This window comes from Elaeis guineensis, chromosome 11 (assembly GCF_000442705.2).
Source record: "Elaeis guineensis isolate ETL-2024a chromosome 11, EG11, whole genome shotgun sequence".
Classification (NCBI taxonomy): domain Eukaryota; kingdom Viridiplantae; phylum Streptophyta; class Magnoliopsida; order Arecales; family Arecaceae; genus Elaeis; species Elaeis guineensis.
In genome coordinates, this window is record NC_026003.2 from 69688746 (window position 1) to 69713511 (window position 24766).

Sequence of the window (24766 nt, forward strand, 5' to 3'; positions counted from 1 at the left end):
AGCTATTTTATGATGGAGAAAATACTTTTTCAAAAATGTTCTCACAAAGCCCTCCTAGGTAGTGACAGAATGGTTTGGCAGACTATAAAGCCACTTCTTAGCATTATCCTTAAGGGCAAAGTTGATTAATCTAAGTTTGACCTCATCCTCTGTTAATTGCAGTTTCATGGTTGCACATACCTCCTCAAATTCTCTAATAGATATATAAGCATCCTCTAATCCTGTGAATTTTGGAAGCATATTTATGATTTGAGGTTTGATTTCAAAATTGTTAGCTGTGGGTTGTGGCAACCTGATACAAGATGGTTGGATGGAGCCAACTGGATAACACAAATCCTTAAGGGTCATGGGTTGGATTGGTTCAGCCATTGGAACAACAGGAATTGACTCAATTCTAACTAGACGACCCGACACTCTTCTCCACACACGAGGTGTATGGTTCTCGATGTTTATATAATTTTTTTTATAAAAATTTTTATGTATAAGAAAAAGAAAGAAAAGAGAAAAAGTTCTAAAGAAAAGATCCTAAGGAGTCCTAAATCTAAAGAAAAGTAACCAAATTAATTTAAATTTTAATAAATTTTTTTTTCAAACAAATGAAACAATAAATTAAACTCAATCTATCCTAGGGTTAACCTAAATCTAGACAGCTCCTAACTGTTCCAAGATGACCCTTCAAGCCTTCCAAGTGGAGATTGATCAACTAGTTAGCCAGGTAAGTATAAGAGGTGGGAGGTTCACTCATCGTTGCCTTTCTAGACACCAAACGAGTTGGCCAGGCCAGCAACTGAACCAATTTAACAAACCACCCTCAGGGACTTGCCTAGACACCAACTAATCAAACAACTCAAACTTGGTAGAACTCTTAGGGTTCTTTGTCTTATTGAGCTCGAATTTCTTAAGGTTGACGTCTAATTGATTTTAAGATTAAAGGTCTAGGTAATGCAATATGATGGAGATGGTTTTTGGGCTAAGGAAGGGTAATGAAATCCCCACCTTATCTTGTTAATGGGTTGATGCCCTTAGATTAATTATGAAAATACAAATGCAAATAAACAAGATGACCAAGAATGTAAAAGATTTTAATTTAGAATTTTTTTTTATTTTGATATTTTACTTCACGATTATGAAATGTCTTTTGTTTTGTTTTATTTTTTTTTTTTATTTTTTTTTTTTATGATTAAGTAAATTCAAATGATTAGGTCTAAAAAAAAAAGTAATTAACTAAAAATAATAAAAGAGAAATTAGAAGCGTACCTGAATTTTCCAGCAATCACCAACTAAATCTAGAAACCTAAAGGAAAAAGAAAGAGAGTTATAAAGCACGAAGAATAAATATTTGAAAACAATTTAAAATGCCAAATCCCCGGCAACGGCGCCAAAAACTTGATGTGCAAATCTTAAAATTTGTAAATAAAATCGCAAGCGTACAGTGTGCAGAGTAGCACGACCAGCGAGTACGGATCGATCCCACAGAGACTTGGTTTAAAAATAATTTTCAAATCTATGCTCAAGCGAGCTTTAACGACAATCAAAAATCGAAAGTTGTTTGCTAAAGACAATAAGACTAAGGATTTAGAGTTTTTGAATCCACTAGATCTAGATTAGGGAATTCTACCTAGAATTTTTCTTATTGATCCTAATGACTACTCCTCTTGTCTTTCCCAAGCATAGATTATGAAGGGACTAAGGCCCAACGATAACCCATCAAGATTCTTTACAAGAGAGTAGTAACTAGGATCCCTTAGGGTTTTCTCCTCCTATGCACTGAATCAAGCATGAACTATGAAGGGACTCTGACCCAACTGTAGTTCATCAAAAATTCTTGGCGAAAGAGGAAGAAAAAAAAACCCTAAGAAAAAGAAAGAACCCTATGTAAAACCCCTACTCATGATCTAGCTTCATCGCAAACCCTAGAAGGGATGCTTAGCTAGACATGATCTAAATCTACTTGCAAAATTTAAATACAGAAAAATAAACTACCCTAATTTCATAAATTAAACTATCCTAATTGCATAAATTTAAACTGCATAATTTAAACTAATCTAATTGCATAAAATTAAATTACATAAATTAAACTATCCTAATTGCAAGAAAAATAAATTGCATAATGTAAAGAGATAAAATTACATAAAAATAAGATTTTATATATAAAAAAAATTATTACAAAAATCTCAAAGCTCGAGGCTTGAGAAGAAAGCTAAAAACTCCATTATCTAGGGTTACAAGCTTGATCGGAAGGCCCCCCCAATCCTTTTTTTTAAAACAAGGGCCTTTGGGGGCTTTTTATAGGCATTTGGGGGTTATAAGGTTTTCAAAACTTTAGATGTGGGACTAAGAGATTTTAGAGGGCTGTTAGGGGGGTTTAGGGGCTCAAATCTCGCTCAAAAAGCACTTAAATCTATCAAGAAACCCTAGAAATTATTTCAGCCATCCGATCTTCATCTAAAGGACCCAATTCATCTAATAAATCAAGCCGGAAGCGATTCTGGGCCGTCGGATCATGATCTGGGTGAAGCGCTGCCATTGGATCGTGCTGCAGAGATGGGATCAGGTCGGATGCATCGCAGACCGTCTGATCATGGTGCTGGAAGATTTCGTCCGTTGGATCGCGCTGCAGAAGGATCCCGTGTTGTCCTAGTGTTTATTGATTCTTGCAATTGCCTTGATTATGGTTGGATCTTGACCAGCTGTGATGGTGGCCGTCCGATGGCGCAAAAATATGGAGCGTTGGATCTTGATCAGAGAAGATCGGACCATCGAGTGATGTGAAGTTACCAGGTTGCCCTTCGGACCTTCTTCTCTCTCCTCATGAGCCCTGGACCGCACGCGTGGATCGGGCTCGCGATGCGTTGTGGTGAGCCGAGACTCGCTGATTGGCTGGTTTATGATGCGCCGATGGGTTCATGGTCCAGGCACCTGTTGCTGTGGACCAGGCGGCTAACCAGATCACCAAATCAGTTGATTTTTGATCAATTTTGACCTGATTTGACTCGGGTTTGACCCAATTGAGTCTTCTTTCTTCATTCTTTAATTTCTGGGTCAATTTAACTCCATTTTGCGTAAAATTTATGCCGTTGGAATCTTCTTTCCTTGTTCTTTCTATTGATGACCTCTTCTTCTGCAAAATATAATAATAAGATCAATTTCCTAATAAAGTTAGATAATTTAGATATTAATTGATACTTTTTATGTCAATTTGTGACATAAATCACACCCCCCAACTTAACCGACATTGTCTCCAATGGAGTTTATCTAATTTATTTGTCTGAAAATAAAAAAAAATATTAGAAATTAAATAAACTGGGTTGCCTCCCAGAAGCGCTAAGTTTTATGTCTTCAGCCAGACCAAACCTCGAAGCAATTTAATCAGAATAAGTTGGTTCATAAAGAACCATGGCATCTTCAACAGTCTCGACAAGTAATTTCAAGAATGGTTTTAATCGTTGACCATTAACTTTAAAGATAACACCATTACTTGGGTTTTCTATCTCAACAGCTCTGTGTGAAAAGACTTCCTTTACTAAAAATGGTCCTGTCCATCTAGACCTAAGCTTTCCTGGAAACAGATGTAATCTAGAGTTATATAAGAGCACCTTTTGTCCGATATTGAAAGTTTTTCTCATAATTGATTGATCATGAAATGCTTTGGTTCGTTCCTTGTATATCCTTGCATTTTCATAGGCTTCATTTCTAAGTTCTTCTAATTCATTCAACTGAAGCTTCCTATGGTTTCCAGCGTCGTTCAAATTTATATTTAGTTATTTGATGGCCCACATGGCTTTGTGTTCTATCTCAATAGGCAAGTGACATGGTTTACCAAACACAATCCTATAAGGAGACATTCCTAGATTGGTTTTGAAAGCGGTTCGGTATGCCCAAAGTGCATCAATTAATTTCAAAGACCAATCCTTTCTATTGGCACTAACAGTTTTTTTCAGGATTTGTTTGATTTGTCAGTTTGACACTTCAACTTGCCCACTAGTTTGAGGATGATATGGTGTGGTCAATTTGTGGGTGACATTATACTTTTTCATCAATGTTGCAAAAGGTCGGTTACAAAAATGGGTTCCTCGATCACTAATGATTGCCCTAGGAATACCGAAACGGTAGAGAATATTTTCTTTAAGAAACTTAATGACCATTTTGCTATCGGATGTTCTACATGCAATTGCTTCTACCCATTTTGAATCATAATCAACTGCTACTAGAATATATTCATTTTCAAAGGAATTTGGAAATGGTCCCATGAAATCGATCCCCCAAACATCAAAAACTTCAACTACCAAGATTGGGTTGAGTGGCATCATGTGTCGCTTGGTGATTCGACCCATTTTCTGACATTGAGCACAACTTTTACAATATTCATGAGCATCCTTAAACAAATTGGGCCAATAAAAATCACATTGGAGAACCTTAGCAGCAGTTTTCTTAGACGCGAAGTGACCCTCACATGCTTGATCATGACAAAAAGATAAAATATTCATGACTTCGTTATCTGGGATACACCTTCTAATAATTTGATCAGGATATTGTTTAAAAAGATAAGGATCATCCCAAATGAAATACTTCACTTGGGCAAAGAATTTATATTTATCCTGCTTAGTCTAATGAGAAGGTATCTTACCTATGGCTAAATAATTTACAATATCAGCAAACCAAGGTTCAGTAGACACAGACATGAGTTGCTCATTTGGGAAAGATTCATTGATGGGTGGTTCACTAGATGGTGCAACTGGAATTCGAAACAAATGATCTGCTACAACATTCTCAGTGCCTTTCTTGTCCCTAATTTCTAGGTCAAATTCTTGAAGGAGTAAAATCCATCTGATTAAACGTACCTTGGCATCCTTCTTTGCTAGGAGATGTCTAATGGCTGAGTGATCGATGTAAACAATGATGTGGGTCCCAACCAAATAAGATCTAAATTTCTCTAAAGCAAAGACAACGGCAAGGAACTCCTTCTTAGTTGTGGTGTAGCTAAGCTGCGCATCATTTAAGGTTTTACTTGCATAATATATCACTCTAGGTAGCTTATTTATCTGTTGACCTTAGATTACGCCCACAACATGATCGGATGCATCACACATTAATTCAAATGGTTCAGACCAGACAGGAGGATGAATGATTGGAGCTGATACAAGTGCTTTTTTTAGAAATTCAAAAGATTCCAAGCACTCATGAGTAAATTCAAATTTGGTATCCTTTGCCAAAAGATTAGTCAGTGGACGTGCTACTTTGCTAAAGTTGGCAATAAACCTTCTATAGAATCCAGCATGACCTAAAAATGAACGTATGTCTTTCACAGATTTAGGTGGTGGAAAACTTGCAATTAGATCTATTTTGGCCTTGTCTACTTCAATCCCCTTTTTAGAAATGACATGGCCAAGAACTATTCCCTGTTTGATCATAAACTGACATTTTTCCCAGTTGAGAACTAAGTGCTTCTCCTTACATCGTTCTAGAACTAATTGCAGGTGATTCAGACACTCGGAGAAGGTTAGGCCAAAAACAGAAAAGTCATCCATAAAAATTTCTAGAAATCATTCTATCATATCTGAAAACATGCTGATCATGCATCTCTGAAAGGTTGCCGGTGCATTACATAGTCTAAAGGGCATTCATCTATAGGCAAAAGTACCAAATGGACAGGTGAATGTAGTCTTTTCTTGATCTTCAGCAGCTATGGAGATCTGGTTGTAACCGGAGTATCCATCAAGAAAATAGTAAAACTCTTGTCCAGCTAGTCTTTCCAACATTTGATCAATAAATGGCAAAGGAAAGTGATCTTTCCTTGTCGCAGCATTCAACTTTCTATAGTCTATACAGACCCTCCATCCTGTTTGGGTCCTAGTTGGGATAAGTTCGTTTGCATCATTTTGGACCACTGTTATCCCAGATTTCTTGAGTACTACTTGAACTGGGCTTACCCAAGAGCTATCAGAAATAGGATAAATTATTCCACTATCTAGGAGTTTCAGAATCTCCTTTTTAACTACATCCTTCATAGCTGGATTAAGCCTTCTATGGGCTTCTCTTGTTGGTTTAGCCTCTTCCTCTAAGTATATTCTATGTTGAACTATAGAAGGGCTTATTCCTTTGATATCTGCTATGGTCCAACCTATTGCTTCTTGATTTGCTTTTAGAACTGACACTAACTCCTCCTCTTGCTTGGGATCTAGGTCTGATGCAATAATTACAGGCAAAGTTTCTTTGGGTCCTAGATATGCATACTTAAGATGTTCTGGGAGGGGTTTCAGTTCTAAAATGGGTGCTTCCTCTATTGATGGTTTAGGTGATGATTTCACCATCTCAATGATTGGTTCAGTAGGAAGTGTCGATTCTGATTAATCTGATTTTCTTTAAGTATTTCATTGACATCCTCAGACTCATGGATTAACCAGGGGTTAGACTCTAGGTCGACTTCATCATCACTAATGTCAATGGATTCATAAATACCATCTTGGACTACATTGACATCAGCATGAGAAGAGGATTCCTGTTCTAAGTTAAAAATATTAAGCTCAATGGTCATATTCCCAAAGGATAACTTCATCAGACCATTTCGACAATTGATTTCAGCATTGACCGTAGCTAAGAATGGTCTTCCTAAAATGACAGGTATATGTCCTTTAGGATTCGCAACTGGCTCAATCTCTAAAATAATAAAATCTACAGGGAAAATAAAATTTTCAACCTTTATCAGAACATCCTCGACCATTCCCTTAGGGATCCTGAGAGATCTATCGGCTAACTGTAATGTGATCCCAGTAGGTTGAAGTTTTTCTAATCCTAGTTGCTCATACACCGAATATGGAAGGATATTCACACTAGCTCCTAGATCTAACAAGGCCTTTTTTATATTGGTTTCTCCAATAACACAAGAAATTATTGGAGCTCTAGGGTCCTTATATTTAATTGGCACATGGCTAGATAGGTATGAACTGTCACTTGCAGCCAAAAATGCTTTCTTTGGTACATTAGTGGTCCTTTTCCTAGTGCAAAGATCTTTTAAAAATTTGGCATAAGTTGGAACCTGATGGATTATATCTAAAAGAGGAATATTAACTTGGACTTGTTTAAATACCTCTAAAATTTTATCTAAATGTTCAGATTTATTGGATTTCAGTCTGTTTGGAAAAGGAGCTCTAGGACTTTTAAGTACTGGACCAGGTGAATTTTTAGTTTCTGGTGCTTGAGGTTGAAAGGTAGTAGTTTTAGAAGGTGACTCGGCAGATGAGTCCTCTATATCATCAAGTGCAACTACCTTATTGTCTATTTGTTTTCTCGATCTTAAGGTATGAATGGCATTTACACCATTAACTTGGTTTCCTTGTTGGGGTCGTGGACCATTTTGGTTCCTAGGATTTGGCTCAGGTTGGCTAGGTAACCTACCATGTTCTCGTTCACTAATGGTCGAAGCCAGCTGACTTATTTGCATTTTCAGACAGGCTATAGCTTGGGTGTTATTATTTATGAATTGACCCGTGGTTTGCATAAAGCTGGTATGTGTCTTCATCATGGCTTCTAGGCTTTTCTCTAAAGAGATAATTTTCTTGTCATTATCATGGAAGCCTGGCAGGTTGTTCATCACTGGGTTGGACCTTAGATTTTGCTGATTGAAATTTGGATTGCCTACATTAGGATTCTGGGACCATGAGAAATTTGGGTGATTCCTCCAACCTGGGTTATATATGGGTGCATAAGGATTGTTCAATGGTCCTTGATAGGTGGCATTCACCTGTGCACACTCATTCGAGTTGGAACATTCTTCTAAGACATGGTCTGGTGTATTGCACCCTTTACACATGGGTGCAGATATTTGATTTACATTGGCTGGTCTCTGTAATTCTAAGGCTTCCAATCTACGTGTTAAGGTTGCAATCTTGGCCTCTGATGCTAGGGATGGTTGAATTTGATGCATTCCTCCTCTTGAAGGTGTAGCTTTATCAGGTTCCCTAGTTGTTTCCCACTATAAATTTTTCTCGACTAGGTCTTCTAAGAATTGCCAAGCTTCAGTAGTTTCTTTCTCCATAAATTGGCCTTGGCACATGGACTCTAGCATGGTTCTTAAGTTTGAATCTAACCCCTCATAGATGATCTGGCATAGTCTCCAAGTTTCTATTCCATGGTGTGGGCATTGGGTCAAAAGATTCTTGAAACGATCAAAGTACTTCCAAAATGATTCACCAGCTAGTTAGTAAAATTGATTTATTTCATTCCTAATCCTAGCTGTTTTATGATGGGGGAAATACTTTTTCAAAAATATTCTCACAAAGCCCTCCCAGGTAGTGACAGAATGGTTTGGCAGACTATAAAGCCACTTCTTAGCATTATCCTTAAGGGCAAAGTTGATTAATCTAAGTTTGACCTCATCCTCTGTTAATTGCAGTTTCATGGTTGCACATACCTCCTCAAATTCTCTAATAAATATATAAGCATCCTCTAATCCTGTGAATTTTGAAGTATATTTATGATTTGAGGTTTGATTTCAAAATTGTTAGTTGTGGGTTGTGGCAACCTGATACAAGATGGTTGGATGGGCCAACTGGATAACACAAATCCTTAAGGGTCATGGGTTGGATTGGTTCAGCCATTGGAACAACAGGAATTGACTCAATTCTAACTAGACGACCCGACACTCTTCTCCACACACGAGGTGTACGGTTCTCGATGTTTATACAATTTTTTTTATAAAAATTTTTATGTATAAGAAAAAGAAAGAAAAGAGAAAAAGTTCTAAAGAAAAGATCCTAAGGAGTCCTAAATCTAAAGAAAAGTAACCAAATTAATTTAAATTTTAATAAATTTTTTTTTTTCAAACAAGTGAAACAATAAATTAAACTCAATCTATCCTAGGGTCAACCTAAATCTAGACAGCTCCTAACTGTTCCAAGATGACCCTTCAAGCCTTCCAAGTGGAGATTGATCAACTAGTTAGCCAGGTAAGTATAAGAGGTGGGAGGTTCACTCATCGTTGCCTTTCTAGACACCAAATGAGTTGGCCAGGCCAGCAACTGAATCAATTTAACAAACCACCCTCAGGGACTTGCCTAGACACCAACTAATCAAACAACTCAAACTTGGTAGAACTCTTAGGGTTCCTTGTCCTATTGAGCTCGAATTCCTTAAGGTTGACGTCTAATTGATTTTAAGATTAAAGGTCTAGGTAATGCAATATGATGGAGATGGTTTTTGGGCTAAGAAAGGGTAATGAAATCTCCACCTTATCTTATTAATGGGTTGATGCCCTTAGATTAATTATGAAAATGCAAATGCAAATAAACAAGATGACCAAGAATGTAAAAGATTTTAATTTAGAATTTTTTTTTTATTTTGATATTTTACTTCACGATTATGAAATATCTTTTGTTTTGTTTTATTATTATTATTATTTTTTTTTATGATTAAGTAAATTCAAATGATTAGGTCTAAAAGGAGAAGTAATTAACTAAAAATAATAAAAGAGAAATTAGAAGCATACCTGAGTTTTCTAGCAATCACCAACTAAATCTAGAAACCTAAAGGAAAAAGAAAGAGAGTTATAAAGCACGAAGAACAAATATTTGAAAATAATTTAAAATGCCAAATCCCCGGCAACAGTGCCAAAAACTTGATGTGCAAATCTTAAAATTTGTAAATAAAATCGCAAGCGCACAGTGTGCAGAGTAGCACGACCAGCGAGTACGGGTCGATCCCACAGAGACTTGGTTTAAAAATGATTTTCAAATCTATGCTCAAGTGAGCTTTAACGACAATCGAAAATCGAAAGTTGTTTGCTAATGACAATAAGATTAAGGATCTAGAGTTTTTGAATCCACTAGATCTAGATTAGAAATTCTACCTAGAATTTTTCTTATTGATTCTAACGACTACTCCTCTTGTCTTTTCCAAGCATAGATTATGAAGGGACTAAGGCCCAACGATAACCCATCAAGATTCTTTATAGGGGAGTAGTAACTAGGATCCCTTAGGATTTTCTCCTCCTATGCTCTGAATCAAGCATGAACTATGAAGGGACTCTGACCCAACTGTAGTTCATCAAAAATTCTCGACAAAAGAGGAAGAAAAAGAAACCCTAAGAAAAAGAAAGAACCCTATGTAAAACCCCTACTCATGATCTAGCTTCATCGCAAACCCTATAAGGGATGCTTAGCTAGACATGATCTAAATCTACTTGCAAAATTTAAATGCAGAAAAATAAACTACCCTAATTTCATAAATTAAACTATCCTAATTGTATAAATTTAAACTGCATAATTTAAACTAACCTGATTGCATAAAATTAAATTACATAAATTAAACTATCCTAATTGCAAGAAAAATAAATTGCATAATGTAAGGAGATAAAATTGCATAAAAATAAGATTTTATATAAAAAAAATTTATTACAAAAATCTCAAAGCTCGAGGCTTGAGAAGAAAGCTAAAAACCCCATTATCCACGGTTACAAGCTTGATCGGAAGGCCCCCCAATCTTTTTTTTAAAACAAGGGCCTTTGGGGGCTTTTTATAGGCATTTGGGGGTTATAAAGTTTTCAAAACTTTAGATGTGGGACTAAGAGGTTTTAGAGGGCTGTTAGGGGGGTTTAGGGGCTCAAATCTCACTCAAAAAGCACTTAAATCCATCAAGAAACCCTAAAAATTGTTTCAGCCGTCCGATCTTCATCTAAAGGACCCAATTCATCTAATAAATCAAGCCAGAAGCGATTCTGGGCCGTTGGATCACGATCTGGGTGAAGCGCTGCCGTTGGATCACGCTGCAGAGATGGGATCAGGTCAGATGCGTCGCAGACCATCCGATCAAGGCGTTGGAAGATTTCGTCCGTTGGATCGCACTGCAGAAGGATCCCGTGTTGTCCTAGTGTTTATTGATTCTTGCAATTGCCTTGATTATGGTTGGATTTTGATCGGTTGCGATGGTGGCCATCCGATGGCATAAAAATGTGGAGCGTTGGATCTTGATCAGAGAAGATCGGACCATCGAGTGATGTGAAGTTACCAGGTTGCCCTTCGGACCTTCTTCTCTCTCCTCATGAGCCCTGGACCGCGTGCGTGGATCGGGCTCGTGATGCGTTGCGGTGAGCCGAGACTCGCTGATTGGCTGGTTTATGGTGCGCCGATGGGTCCATGGTCCCGGCGCCTGTTGCTGTGGACCAGGCGGCTAACCAGATCACCAAATCAGTTGATTTTTGATCAATTTTGATCTGATTTGACTCGGATTTGATCCAATTGAGTCTTCTTTCTTCATTCTTCAATTCTTGGATCAATTTAACTCTGTTTTGCATAAAATTTATGCCGTTGGAATCCTCTTTCCTTGTTCTTTCTATTGATGACCTCTTCTTTTGCAAAATATAATAACAAATATCAATTTCCTAATAAAGTTAGATAATTTAGATATTAATTGATACTTTTTATGTCAATTTGTGATATAAATCAGCTTCGTTAAGAACGGAGAAGAGCCCTACATTTATAAGTGGGCTAATGGTCCAGTAGTAGTATTTTCAGAAAATTGTGGATTGAGGTGATGTCTACCTTCAGAAGATTGATGGAAGGGAGAACCTGGCCGACCCATTCACTAAAGCCATTGCGATGAAGAGGTTCGACAACTACAAGTCGAAGATGGGTATTAGATACTGTACCGATTGGCTTTAGGCCAAGTGGGAGATTGTTGGGAATAGTGTCCCAAAGTCAATCGTCAGCCTGTTGACGGTTGTGCTCCTTTTGTATATGTATATGAATTATGAATTAATAAAAATTATTTTGATATTTCTTTTTTCATCACAAAATATTTTATCTTCTAATGAACTCCTATATTGTGGTGAAGTCCTTAGGACTATTTAGACTCGACAAAGGAGGATTTATGGTTTAGTCCTTAAATCTGTTTGCGACCAAATGATACGTTGTTACCAAGGATGACAACGTTTATCAAGCATAGGTCATTGTGTGCCATATAGGTTGGTTGTCCTCTTAACCAATGAGTGTGGAGACACTGGAATGGCATACAGATGAGATGTAAGGGCACATCTGCATTGAACGTGACCGACTCTGGAGCTATTTCTGCTGTCAAGATTTGCTCCGATGGAATATGGGTATAAATATCCCTCCGACCTGAGACCGTCATGGTGACTTGCAAGCAACTCACTACACTTAGTCACTGGACTACCTGAATTTTTAATTCAGTGATGGAAGGCTGCTTGGTGTAGTCAAGTACTTGACTTGTCGGTGCATGTGTCAAGATGGGATTGACCACTCTAATTTAGGAGCTGTGTACAGTCGTATTTCAATTTAGCAAAACCTTGACCAAGGTAGTCCTAGTGAGGAGTCACAAGACTGTTTGAGTTGAGCATGATTCGGATGATTTGATCAGGGTTGACAGTTTAACCCTGAGTCATCCTAAACACAAGGGTCAAAAGGATGAATTATACAGTAACCATATTCACGTAGGTTCTGAGTGTTGCGATTGTGACTATTCGACCTACCCAGACATCGGATACTATTGCTAGATGGTCACTTCGATTAGTACAGGAATTGGTTCCTATGCTACTGGCTTAGGTTCGAACCTACGTGGTCACACATGATAGGATCAAGATGCTGTCGTTAAGACACCATGATTATCAATCAAATTTTGACTTCAATAAAAATTAAAAATATGTAGAAAGTAGTGAGTCGGGTCTAATCCATAGAGAAAGCAAGATTTTGATTTGAAATCTTTGATTTTACAAAAAGAAAATAAAATTTTGGAGAAAGCAATTTAAGTCAGAAACAAAAATTAAAAGTATAAAAAATAAATCGGGTACTAAGATCTACTAACTAGATCCTAGCATCTACTTGCAATAAAAATAAATAACAAAAATTTAAAAAGTATAAAAATAAATTGGTACTAAGATCTACTAATTAGATCCTAGCATCTACGTGCAAGAAAAATAAAAGATAGGAATTTAAAGTGCAGGAAAATAAATTTTGTATTAATTGAAATTAAAATTCAAGTACAAAGAATTTAAAAAAAATAATAAAAATAAAACTGTAACAAGGATCTAAAGTTGATCAGCCAAGCCTTGTCGAGAAGATGGTTGATGACCTCTCCGTCTTCTGTCGTACTCCGTAGAGCGAACCAGCTTTTCTCCTTTTCCTTGGGTCCCTAAAACTATTTTATTTTTTTTATTTTTTTCTATACTTTCCACTCAATTTTTTTCTCCTCCCAAAGCTTATTCCCGGATCCCTTATTTATAGATGAATTTTTCATGATTTTTTGGTAGGAAAAGGAGTCCTAAAACTCTTAGAAATCGTATAAATCTCCTTAGAAATATTCCTGGCCATCGGATCAGCTTCGGACCACCCAGATCTGCTCAAAAATCAGAGTTATAATCCTTATCAGGGTCGGATCAAATGTCAGCCGTCCGATCTGGGTTCTGATGAAGTTCTGACCGTCGGATCGTGCAAAAGAGTCCTTAACACAGTCAGGAGCGATAACAGCCATTGGATTGTGTGATGGATTGCTTCTGGGCCATCGGATCGTGCAAAAGAGTCCTATTCAAAGTCGGCAACGAGTCTGAACCATCGGATCTAGGTTGGATTGAATCGCAGCTATTGGATCACGCCCAAGATCTTATTCTCGCTGTGAACTGTGCCTGTGGACCGCGTAACTATTCCTGTGGACTGCACTCTGGCTCTATGGACCGATCGACCGATCCACCGTACATCGGAGGCTATTTTCTTTATTTTTTAGGATATTTTAGCTCTATTTTTGCTTCGATTTACTCCTAAAAAATTGAAAAAAATATGTATTAAATTCTTCAAAAATTTCTCTTCATTTTGGTGTTTAAATTATTCAATTAATTAACATCTATTTTTTTATAAATATATCTAATTTCATATTTTTTTTCAAAATCACTTATTTTTTAAAAAAATTCAATAAATTCATGAAATTAGGATTTTTAAGAAGATGTTAGCACCATAAATTACCAAAAATATCTTCAATAAATATAAAAATATACTACTTATCACACTCTCCAACTTGAACTTTGCTCGTCCTCGAGTAAAGAAAAAATTTAGAATCAAGTACCTTTAAACTTAAAATCTCAAATTTTACCAAATAATTTTTCAAAAAGACCACTGATGTTCAGTAGAGTATAAATGAGGTATGTCATTAGGGTATTAATACTAGTCAATATGAGAGTTAAACTAAGAATACTAAACTTTGTCTGAACTTTTTCAAATTATCTCTACCTTTATCTCCAAATTATTAACTTTCATATGGACAAATATATTGTTACTTCTGTCCTTCATTTATTGATTATTTTTTTTTTTTAACATTGTACTGCTATTGAGTGTCTTAATCTCTTAAGCTTTCTGTTTGACCCATGTAGCGAGTTTTTAGTCAATGACTCCCAAACCAGATAGCTTTAGGGCACTAGGTATAAAATACTCCTCGAACCTACTTGCTCGAATCAAACAGGCTATGAGTTAAAACTAGCTTTACAATAAAGCTTCTTTGCCCTTCATACCTTTTGATGCGAAACTCAATGCTTGCTTAGGCAAAGAGGCCCGGTTACTCAGCATGAAGTACTTGAAAATTTTTTTTTTTAAATATATGAAGAAATATATAGTTACTCTACACAAATCCATAGAAAGTAAACTCTTCTTTGATGCTGGTAGAAAAATTTAGAAATACTCAAAGAAAATTATTTAAGTTCTAAACTTAACTCTTTATTGAGTTTTCTTAATATTTGATCCCTCAATATCTCACAAACTCTCTGATCTGTACATCGATTTTCTTTTTAAAAATACTTGGTTTAACTCAATTCTTAAGTGTAATCAGATGCTTAAATACTAAATACTAACTTACTTGAGGACTTAAATTTTTTTTTTATTCTTCCCCCCAACTTAATCAACATTGTCCTCAATGGAGTAGGAAAAATGAACAGTGCATGTAAAGAGAAAGAAAAGGAGAGATATCACCTGATCCATAAATCTTTTCAAAACTAATTTTCTCCCCAACTTAGCCAAGATTATTTTCAGATCCCTACAAAAGACACAAAGCAAGACTCAATTATACAAAAGAAAGCAAAGGCAAAAGTAGAAATTGAAAACTGGGTTGCCTCTCAGGAAGCGATAAGTTTACCGTCTTCAGTCAGACCATATGAAGATTCTCTCACCTATCCCGTGTCGAATATTAGATTGACAAATTCCAATGATTTTGGATTGCCAATCTCAGAAAGATGGCCTATAATAAATTTCAGTAGTTTGTTGCCAATCTTCAGAAAATATTTTACATCTCCATTCTTAATTTTAGAAAGATAGTTCACAAACCCATTCACAGACTTTTGTTTGTTGAGAATTTCTCCTATTTGTTCTTCTAAAATGCTCATGAATTGAATTAGTTAGAAGTTGAGTTGGATGCACGGGATGCTGGAAGGGTGTCATTTGATTCTAAACATGTATTCTCAAGTGTGACTGAGGACGATTTCAATTCTGGAGGAGATGGTGATTCTAAAGAAGAACTGGCTTCTAAGGCCATAGAAAATGAGACTCTTGATGGATATATCTTGGGTAACTCATCCACTCTCTTCTTTTCTTCACTTAGATCAGCATCAGTACTAAGCTCAAGTTCTTCTATTGGGTTAGTTTCAGTACTAATCTTCTCTTCTAAATTTTCTTTTTGGCTAGCATCAGTACTAGCCTCACTCACCTGGTCTTGGAATAGGTCATTAAGAATCCTATCACTTTTGAGCTCAGAAATTGCATTGTCACTTTCAAATTGGAGATTCTTAGGTAGGACATTGGATTGATGACTTGGTCCAGGTAGTTGGTGGATGGGCGGGTCATTTCCAAAATTCGGTATTGGTTCATTTGGTAATTGACCTAGTTCTCTCCTCATGGTAGATTCAGTTAATTGATCTATTTGTGCTTCTAGCCTAGCGAGAGATTACTGTTGGGTCATGATCATTTGTTGAAGTTGGTTCAATCTATCATCGACTAGATTGGTCTATTGAGGAGGTGGATATGACGGCTGATTGTAATAGGATGGTTGAGTAGGCTGACTAGGCTGATCACTATTATAGGCATAATTTTGGTATTGGAGCCCATTCTGAATGTTCTGAACAAAAAAAATTTGAGTCTGAGCCTGAGTCTGTTAGGGTCTCCAAAAAAAATTAGGATGGTTCCTCCAATCTTGATTATATGTATTTAAGAATGGGTCATTGACAGGATTGGAGTAACCTTGAGCAGTTTGAACTTGTTCTTGAATGAAAGGTGAAAACTGTACAGCCGTGGGACATTCGCTCACATGATGGGTCGAGCTAGTACAGATAGAACAAATCTCCTGATAATTGGAAGGTGGTGTGTATTGTGCAGGAGATTGTTGACCTAATGCTAGGAACTGATCAAATTTCTAGGCAAGAAGGTCGACTTTATCTAATCTTTGGGCTATTGGGTTCAAATCGACCTCAGAACTAGAGTCAGAATATTTGATCTCATAGAATGATGAAAACATCGATGGGTTATAGGTGGAAGGAATAAAATATTCCTTCATCTGTCTAGGTGGTTCTTAGAATTTCTAGCCATTTGATTATCATGTTTAGCATGGATCAGTCGTTCAATTTCAGAATTAGGTTCAACTAGATCAGAAAAAATTATACCAGTGCAAACCCTAATGTATGATTCAAGTTTTTTTTTTTTTTTATTTAAAAGAAAAAGGAGAGAAAAGAAAGAAAGAACCCTAGACCTAGATACGTAAGGTGAGAAGAATTAGTTGTGGTTAAGCGTTAATTGCAATCAAGTTAGCAAACAGTTAAACCTAGACACCTACAAGCTTCTTAGACCTAACAGTTCGATGTAGAGTGGCTTAGCTTAAATGCAAATTGGGTTTGTTCTCACTTCCTTCAACCAGCCAGGTAAGAGGTGGGATCGTGGGGGTCCCCCCCGTTGCTTGCCTTAGACACCAATTGAATTGGCCAGGTAAGCTAACAGAACCAATTAAATAACCACAAATCCACTTAGGCTGAGCCTTTATAACCTCTAACCTTAGACACTAGTTTCAGGGATGAGTTTGAACTTACTTTGCACTTGACTTCACCACTATACTCAAACTAAACTCAATTGATCCTAGGGGTCAACGTCTACTTGATTTTAGTTAGGTTTGGGTTAATGTGGGATGCTGGTTGGTTGTTTTTGGGCCAAAGGAGGGTGATGAAATCTTCACCTTATCTTATTATGGGTGTTGCTCTTAAATTGATTTGAGATGAATATGCACAACCAATTTCAAACAAGGAGTTCTATGCAACTAAATTAGATGCATGAAACTAATGAAACTTGAAAGCTTACCTTATCTCCAGCGATCACCAAAAATAAATCTACAATGATGAATGCTCCTAAAAATTAAGTTTCTACTCTTGTCATGCAATTTTTATTGGGTTTATGTGGATGAATTTTAAGTTAATTAAAAAAAATAGTAATTAATACTAAAAAAATAGTTAAGGCTAGGGTTAGGATTGATCTCACCAAGCAAAATTGGAAGCTTTCTATCTCTTTTTTTTTTTTTATTTTTCAAATTTTTTTCTACATAAAGATAAAAAATAGAAAAGTTAGTAAGTTATATTTATAAAAAAATCAAAGAAATCAAACATTAAAATTGGTGCCTTCTCCGGCAATGGCACCAAAAATTGATAGGATCAAGATGCTATCGTTAAGACACCGTGATTATCAATCAAATTTCGACTTCAATAAAAATTAAAAATATGTAGAAAGTAGTGAGTTGGGTCGAATCCATAGAGAAAGTATGATTTTGATTTGAAATCTTTGATTTTACAAAAAGAAAATAAAATTTTGGAGAAAGCAATTTAAGTCGGAAACAAAAATTAAAAGTACGAAAAATAAATCGGATACTAAGATCTACTAACTAGATCCTAGCATCTACTTGCAATAAAAATAAATAATAAAAATATAAAAAATATAAAAATAAATTGGTACTAAGATCTACTAATTAGATCCTAGCATCTACGTGCAAGAAAAATAAAAGACAGGAATTTAAAGTGTAGAAAAATAAATTTTGCATTAATTGAAATTGAAATTCAAGTACAAGGAATTTAAAAGAAATAATAAAAATAAAACTGTAACAAAGATCTGAAGTTGATCAGCCAAGCCTCATCGAGAAGATGGTTGATGATCTTTCCATCTTCCGTCGTACTTCGTAGAGCGAACCGGCTTTTCTCCTTCTTTTCCTTGGGTCCCTAAAGCTATTTTATTTTTTTTTATTTTTTTCTATACTTTCCACTCAATTTTTTTCTCCTCCCAAAGCTTATTCCCGGACCCCTTATTTATAGATGAATTTTTCATGATTTTTTGGTAGGAAAAGGAGTTCTAAAACCCTTAGAAATCGTATAAATCTCCTTAGGAATATTCCTGGCCATCGGATCAGCTTCGGACCGCCCAGATCTGCTCAAAAATCAGAGTTATAATCCTTATCAAAGTCGGATCAAATGTCAGCCGTTCGATCTGAGTTCTGATGAAGTTCTGGCCATCGGATCGTGCAAAAGAGTCCTTAACATAGTCGGAAGCGATAACAATCGTTGGATCGCGTGATGGATTGCTTTTGGGCCGTCGGATCGTGCAAAAGAGTCCTATTCAAAGTCGACAACGAGTCTGAACTATCAAATCTGGGTCAGATTGAATCTCAGCCATTGGATCGCATCCAAGATCTTATTCTCACTGTGAATCGTGCCTGTGGACCGCGTAACTATTCCTGTGGACCGCGCCCTGGCTCTATGGACCGACCGACCGGTCCACCGCACACCGGAGGCTATTTTTTTTATTTTTTAGGATATTTTAACTCCATTTTTGCTCTGATTTACTCCTGAAAAATTGGAAAAAATATGCATTAAATTCTTCAAAAATTTCTCTTCATTTTGGTGTTTAAATTATTCAATTAAATTAACATCTATTTTTTTATAAATATATCTAATTTAATATTTTTTTTCAAAATCATTTATTTTTTTAAGAAAATTCAATAAATTCATGAAATTAGGGTTTTTAAGAAGATGTTAGCACCATAAATTACCAAAAATACCTTCAATAAATATAAAAATATACTACTTATCAACACACATTAGAGGTTCCTATCTGATCTGATAGCTGGTGAAGAGTCCTTCATGTCTGAAATTCTATGATCGAGAATCAGGATTCTATGATCACGAATTCCACACATTTTGGGTACCGGAGTCAAGAGTCCCATTGGTTTAGGACTCTTCGATCAGGGTTACATATTGATGAATTCTGATGTCCGATTACCCATCGGATTTGGATTCAATATTTTTGAGAGATTTAATTAGTGATTTGATTGCTAATTAACTCAATTTGATTGAGTAATTATTTTTAGATCAAGTCCAATTGAATTGGATTCAGTTGGGTTTGACCTGATTAGGTTAAGAGTTGACCTAATCGTCGAGATGGTTTGGTCCCTGATATGATCAGGGGTTGGGCTTAATCAATTTCTGATTTAATTAGGATTTTATTGAGCCTAATTAAGCCTAATTAAGTTGGATTTAAATTAGTCTAATTGGGCCTAACTTATTTGGTTCAATTAGGTTGGTTTAAATAATGAAACCACCTTGACCCATTCTCCCTGCGCCACCTCACTTCCACTGCGCCCATTTGAATTCACGAGAAGAAAGTTCTCATGAATTTTTTCTCATGCAAAGCCCTCCTCACACCCTACTTTAATGCACCAAATGAGTAGATAAGGATGATTGGTTGGCCATTCAAATTCAAAACAAAGTTTGAATTTGAATGAGCAACCAATCTTAGCGCCTTGACCTTATCCTCTTTTAACGCCCCATTTATTACACGAAAAAATGTTTCTCATGAAATCACTCATGCACAAATTAAGCCACGCCCTCCTCTTCTCACACCCTTAGTGGATAGGGATAAATTGGTTTCCATTTGAATTCAAAATTTGATTTGAATTCAAATGTGCAATTACTCATCTTTATCCTCTCATGTGGATAAGACGTTTGTTGTTGTTTTAAAAGGAGGAGAAGAGTGGGGCATGTGCAAGAAAATTTTTGAGAGAAAATCTGGGTGTGAGAAATCCTTGTGTGCAAGGTGAAGGTCTATATCTTTTTGAGAGAAAAAGAAAGAAAAAAAAGAAAAAGTGTGCACAGGGTTTCAGTGAGTTCTTTAGGGTTTCAGCCTGGAGTTTGGGAAGTGAGAAGGTGAGCTACGAGTGTCGTGAGCCTACCAAATTTTAGGAAGATCTTCAACATCCTCTCAAGCACATCTGCTGATGATCTAGAGCATCCAAAGAATCGACAGACATTGATCGAAGGAGTTCGATTAGTATCGACCGTTGAAAGGGCTCTACAATGAGCTAGCACTCGTGAGGAGTCGATTAGACCGAGAGCTTCGTGTGGATGATCTACAGAGGCCAGACACACTGTGTGACTACATCATGATGATTAGACTCTCCCAACGGTGATTAGATTACCACGATCTACTATCCGTACAAAGGTATTGTGTTCTGAACACATTACAATAAAGTGTTTACTGTTCAAATTCGAATTTCAAATTTAAATGCATGCCTGCTATATATCATATTTAGATCCTAGTGTAGGATAAATTTTTATTAATTAATTAGATTAATTAATAATTTTTAATATAAAATAGTGATTTTAAAAAGTTTTAAAATTATCATTTTACCCCTGCACTGAACTTCCCCACAGTCGACTCATGCCAAGGGGTCGACCCATGGGGTCGACTCACAGAGTGTGCCAGCCAAAATTTCAGCATGTCGTTCAACCCTTTAAGCCATGAGTCGACTCATGGAGTCGACTTAAAAATAAAAATCTGATTTTCTTATAAAATATACTTCCAAAAATATTGAAATTTTCTCCAATAGATTGTACGTCTTTTGTTCTTGCTCTTGAGGCTTCTGAATCAGGTCTTGACAAAATTATGATTTTACCCCTAAAATGCAATAAGTCTTTTTCCAAGCCAAAATCATTATTAATCCTCTCAAATACTTTGTAATAATCAAAATCAATTCAAGGGGCAACACTAACAAGTAGTGGATCCAAACTCTCGACAAAATCCTAATCCAATTAGATTAGGTCAGCTCAAGAGTGTCAATCAACTAGGACTCTTTCTAATTAATTTTTGAATTAAACTCTTATAATTTTAAAAAATTCATAAGTTAAAATTGATGTCTAGCAATATAGTATAACTATCCAAAAGATTTAAAATTTGATAAAAATATCAAAATTATCCTTTCGTGGTGAGTTACTGTGCAATTCAATCCTTCGATCACACAACATCTTGAAAAGACTATGGGTATGACAATATGTCAAATCCAAATACCTAATCATATGTATCTCCATCTGATGATGATGACTCGATCAATGAACTAGTAAAATTATTTCTACTGTTTATCCTTGCTTTGGCTAGAGACTTTCAGAGTCACCATCTTATGAGATCACACAGGATGTTCTCTCCTACTACAAGGAGTAATCGATTTCTTGTTGACCACTCACAATCTCTATGCACACTTTATCATATCCAGAATATCTCACACACATCTTAAAGTGGTGTGCTAGAAAATAAACTAAAGTAAGGATCCATGCACACAAGGTATCATGGTGATCTCAGATCAAAGGATCACATGCACCACTCCCACTGAAGAACCATCTGTTGACAAGCTGTAAGGCTCCATCAGAATTTTTTTCTATGATTCTGTTTAGTGAACTTATTCTCTAATGAGCACCTATATTCTTGTATTAGTATCACCACATAAGTGATTGTGAGATCAACCATCCTCTCCATCGAGCATACATAAGATGTACCAATCTTACCAGAGTCATCGATCTCTGACTTGATGATTCAACGACTGAAAATATTTTAGATTAGAACTATCAAGATTTTAGGTCTCATTGGCATGATCTCATCATGACCCTAAAATCATTGCCCTAATCTATGGAATTTATCATAATCATAAAAAAATGATGCAGCAAATGATAAAACATGATACCTCAAATAAATAAAATAACTAATATCATGTAAATGAGTAGGAAGATATCACAGAAAACTCCCTTCGCATCCCTATGCGATTGGCTTATAGGGCACTATTATTTCACCCAAGTTCATATCTCATATGGAGTTTTGGTGATCGATTTGCTCGAAACATTCTTGAGCACATATTGTTGGAAAATATGTCCCAAAAGCCAATCGTCAGCCTGTTGACGATTGAGCAACCTTGTATTGTAATTGATTTGTTAATAAATAAAATATATTTTTGATATTTTCATCATAAGTTTTCATCTTCTAATGAACTCGGTTGTTGTGATGAAGTCCTTAAAACTATTTAGGTTCGATAAACAGAGGATTTATCGATTAGTCCTTAAAACTATTTACGATCAAATGATAGGCTATTAATAAGGAAGACAGCTTCTATCAAGCATAGGTCACTGTAGGCCATATTGGTTGGTTATCCTCTTAACCAAAGAGTGTGGAGACACTGGTATGGCATACAGATGAGATGTAAGGGTACATCATCATTGAACGTGACCAACTCCAGAGCATTCTGCTATCAAGAATGTCTCTTATAGGATATAGGTATAAGTATCCCTTAGACCTGAGATCACCTCAGTGACTTGCAAGCAACTCACTGTGCTTTGGTACTAGACTAACTGAATTTCTAATTCAGTGATAGAAGGCTTCTGGGCATAATCAAGTACTTGAAAAGTCAGAGTGTGATCGAGATGGGATTGACCACTCCAAGAATTGGAGAAGAATGAGTCATTGTATTTCAATTTAGCAAAATCTTGGTCAGGATAATCCATCAGATGGATTTGATATTTTGAAATATAATGTGGACAACCTGATCAGAGTTGACAGTTGAACTCTAAGGTATTCTATGAGCATTTTAGTCAAAAGAATGAATTATATGAAAACTATATCCGCATAGATTCTAAAAATGTTGTTCTACATATTTGACCTATCCGACCATCGGGTACCATTGCTAGATGATCACTTCGATTGGTACAGAAATTTTTTCCTATGCTACTGACTTAAGTTCAAACCTATGAAGTCACACATATTAGAGTTCATGATCCGATCGGATGGTTGATCAACGATTAAGAATCATTCTAGGATTAAACAATCAATACGATTGACATTTAACCTAGTGTAAATATTGCAAGAAGATCGATTAGCAATTTGATTGCTAATTGACTTAATTTGATTAAGCCAATAAGTTGAGATTATGTCTAATTAAATATAATTTAATTATATTTAGTTTGGACTTGATTGGATCAAGTCCAATTGGTTTATTGGATAAGCCAAGTGCAAAGAAAAACTAGTCCTAGTTCAATTAGGACTTGGGTCAACCTAATTTTTAATTTGATTCAAAAATTAAATCAGATTTAAATTTAATTTAATTTGATTAAATTAGATTTTTAATTGGGTTCAGACCTATTTTAATTTAGTTGATTTGATTTTGGTTTGATTTGGTTTGAGAAACTAAATTTGAAACAAATCATAGATTAAATCCTAGTAAGACTAGGATTCCAACTTGCACCACCTTAGCCCCCATGCCCACTCTCTCTTATCCCATGCCCACTCTCTCTTATTTTGTGTGATAAATATTCTCTCCTAGGTCTTCACGCACGTCCAAAGGTTTCCTCTCTTTCTCTCTTATATGGAAAGTGGTTGTGGATCAAGTCAAAGTAGGAATTAGTTTGGATTTCAAATTCTATGAGATAGAGTTTTAGGAAACCAAAACTCTTTCCTTATGGCACTGATTTTATTCAATTTTTTTTGAGATTTTTATAGATTTTATGGCACATAATATGCACCCTTTGCTGGTGATCCATGTATAAAAGAAAAGAGGGGGCACCCAAGAGTTGTGCACCCCTTGTCTTGCCATATTTGGATAATCTTTGACTAGGTATTTGACCTAGACAATGACTCTATCATATATCTCTATTTAAAATAAATTTCTTTATAAAATTTTTATAAAAAATAGAGAAAAGAGAGACCTTTGGAGTGTGAAAAATTCAAAGAGAAAAAAGGTTAGGGTGTGGAGACACAATAGACACAAGACTAGGTGTCTAGGTGAGAGCGAAGAGAAGAAGAAGAGGGTCTTCTTCTAGGGTTACTGTGTTCACCTCTTCCCTTCCTCCATCTTGAGTCTTCTAAGAGTGTCTTAGATCTAAAACTCCTTTTCTTACTTCTCATCTTTGGAAGAGTCCTAATCAAGAAGGAGGCATTTGATCGACCGTCGAAGAAAGATCAGTACAGTACTAGCATACTGTGCTGATTTTCTAGACCAGGACTTCTGATCATGATTCGTGGGCTCGTGTGGATGACTCCTAGAGGCCAGATGTGTGTGCAGCTTGCAACATCATCCTTAAGCTTGGATCAAAAAAGTTAGAATATCTAACTTGCAAGGTAATAGATCTGATCTATTATATTTTACATACATTAGATGTAGTATAGAAACATGTTGATATGATCAACATATAGTTCTTGCTCTTTATATTTTAATTTTTGATTTAATATCATATAATAATCATGTAATAGGATCTTAGATCTAGGGATTCTCTAATTTTATAAGATAAATTTTGATTTATTTTAATCTTTTGCTGCCTGATCTTGAAAAAGTTTCAAGATCTAACCCTGAAACCCTAGATCTATTTTCTTCAATTGATATCAGAGCCTAGGTTGTTTATTGCATGATTATTTATACATGATTAGATTATTTTTTAGATTAGATCTAA

General features: G+C 35.9%; 1 non-coding gene across 1 annotated transcript; it reads left to right on the forward strand.

Moving 5' to 3' along the window:
• Positions 1–8123: 8123 nt before the first annotated feature.
• Positions 8124–8230, forward strand: LOC140852729 (small nucleolar RNA R71). The gene has a single exon (XR_012135630.1). It is a non-coding gene; the product is annotated as a small nucleolar RNA R71 (small nucleolar RNA).
• Positions 8231–24766: the final 16536 nt, after the last annotated feature.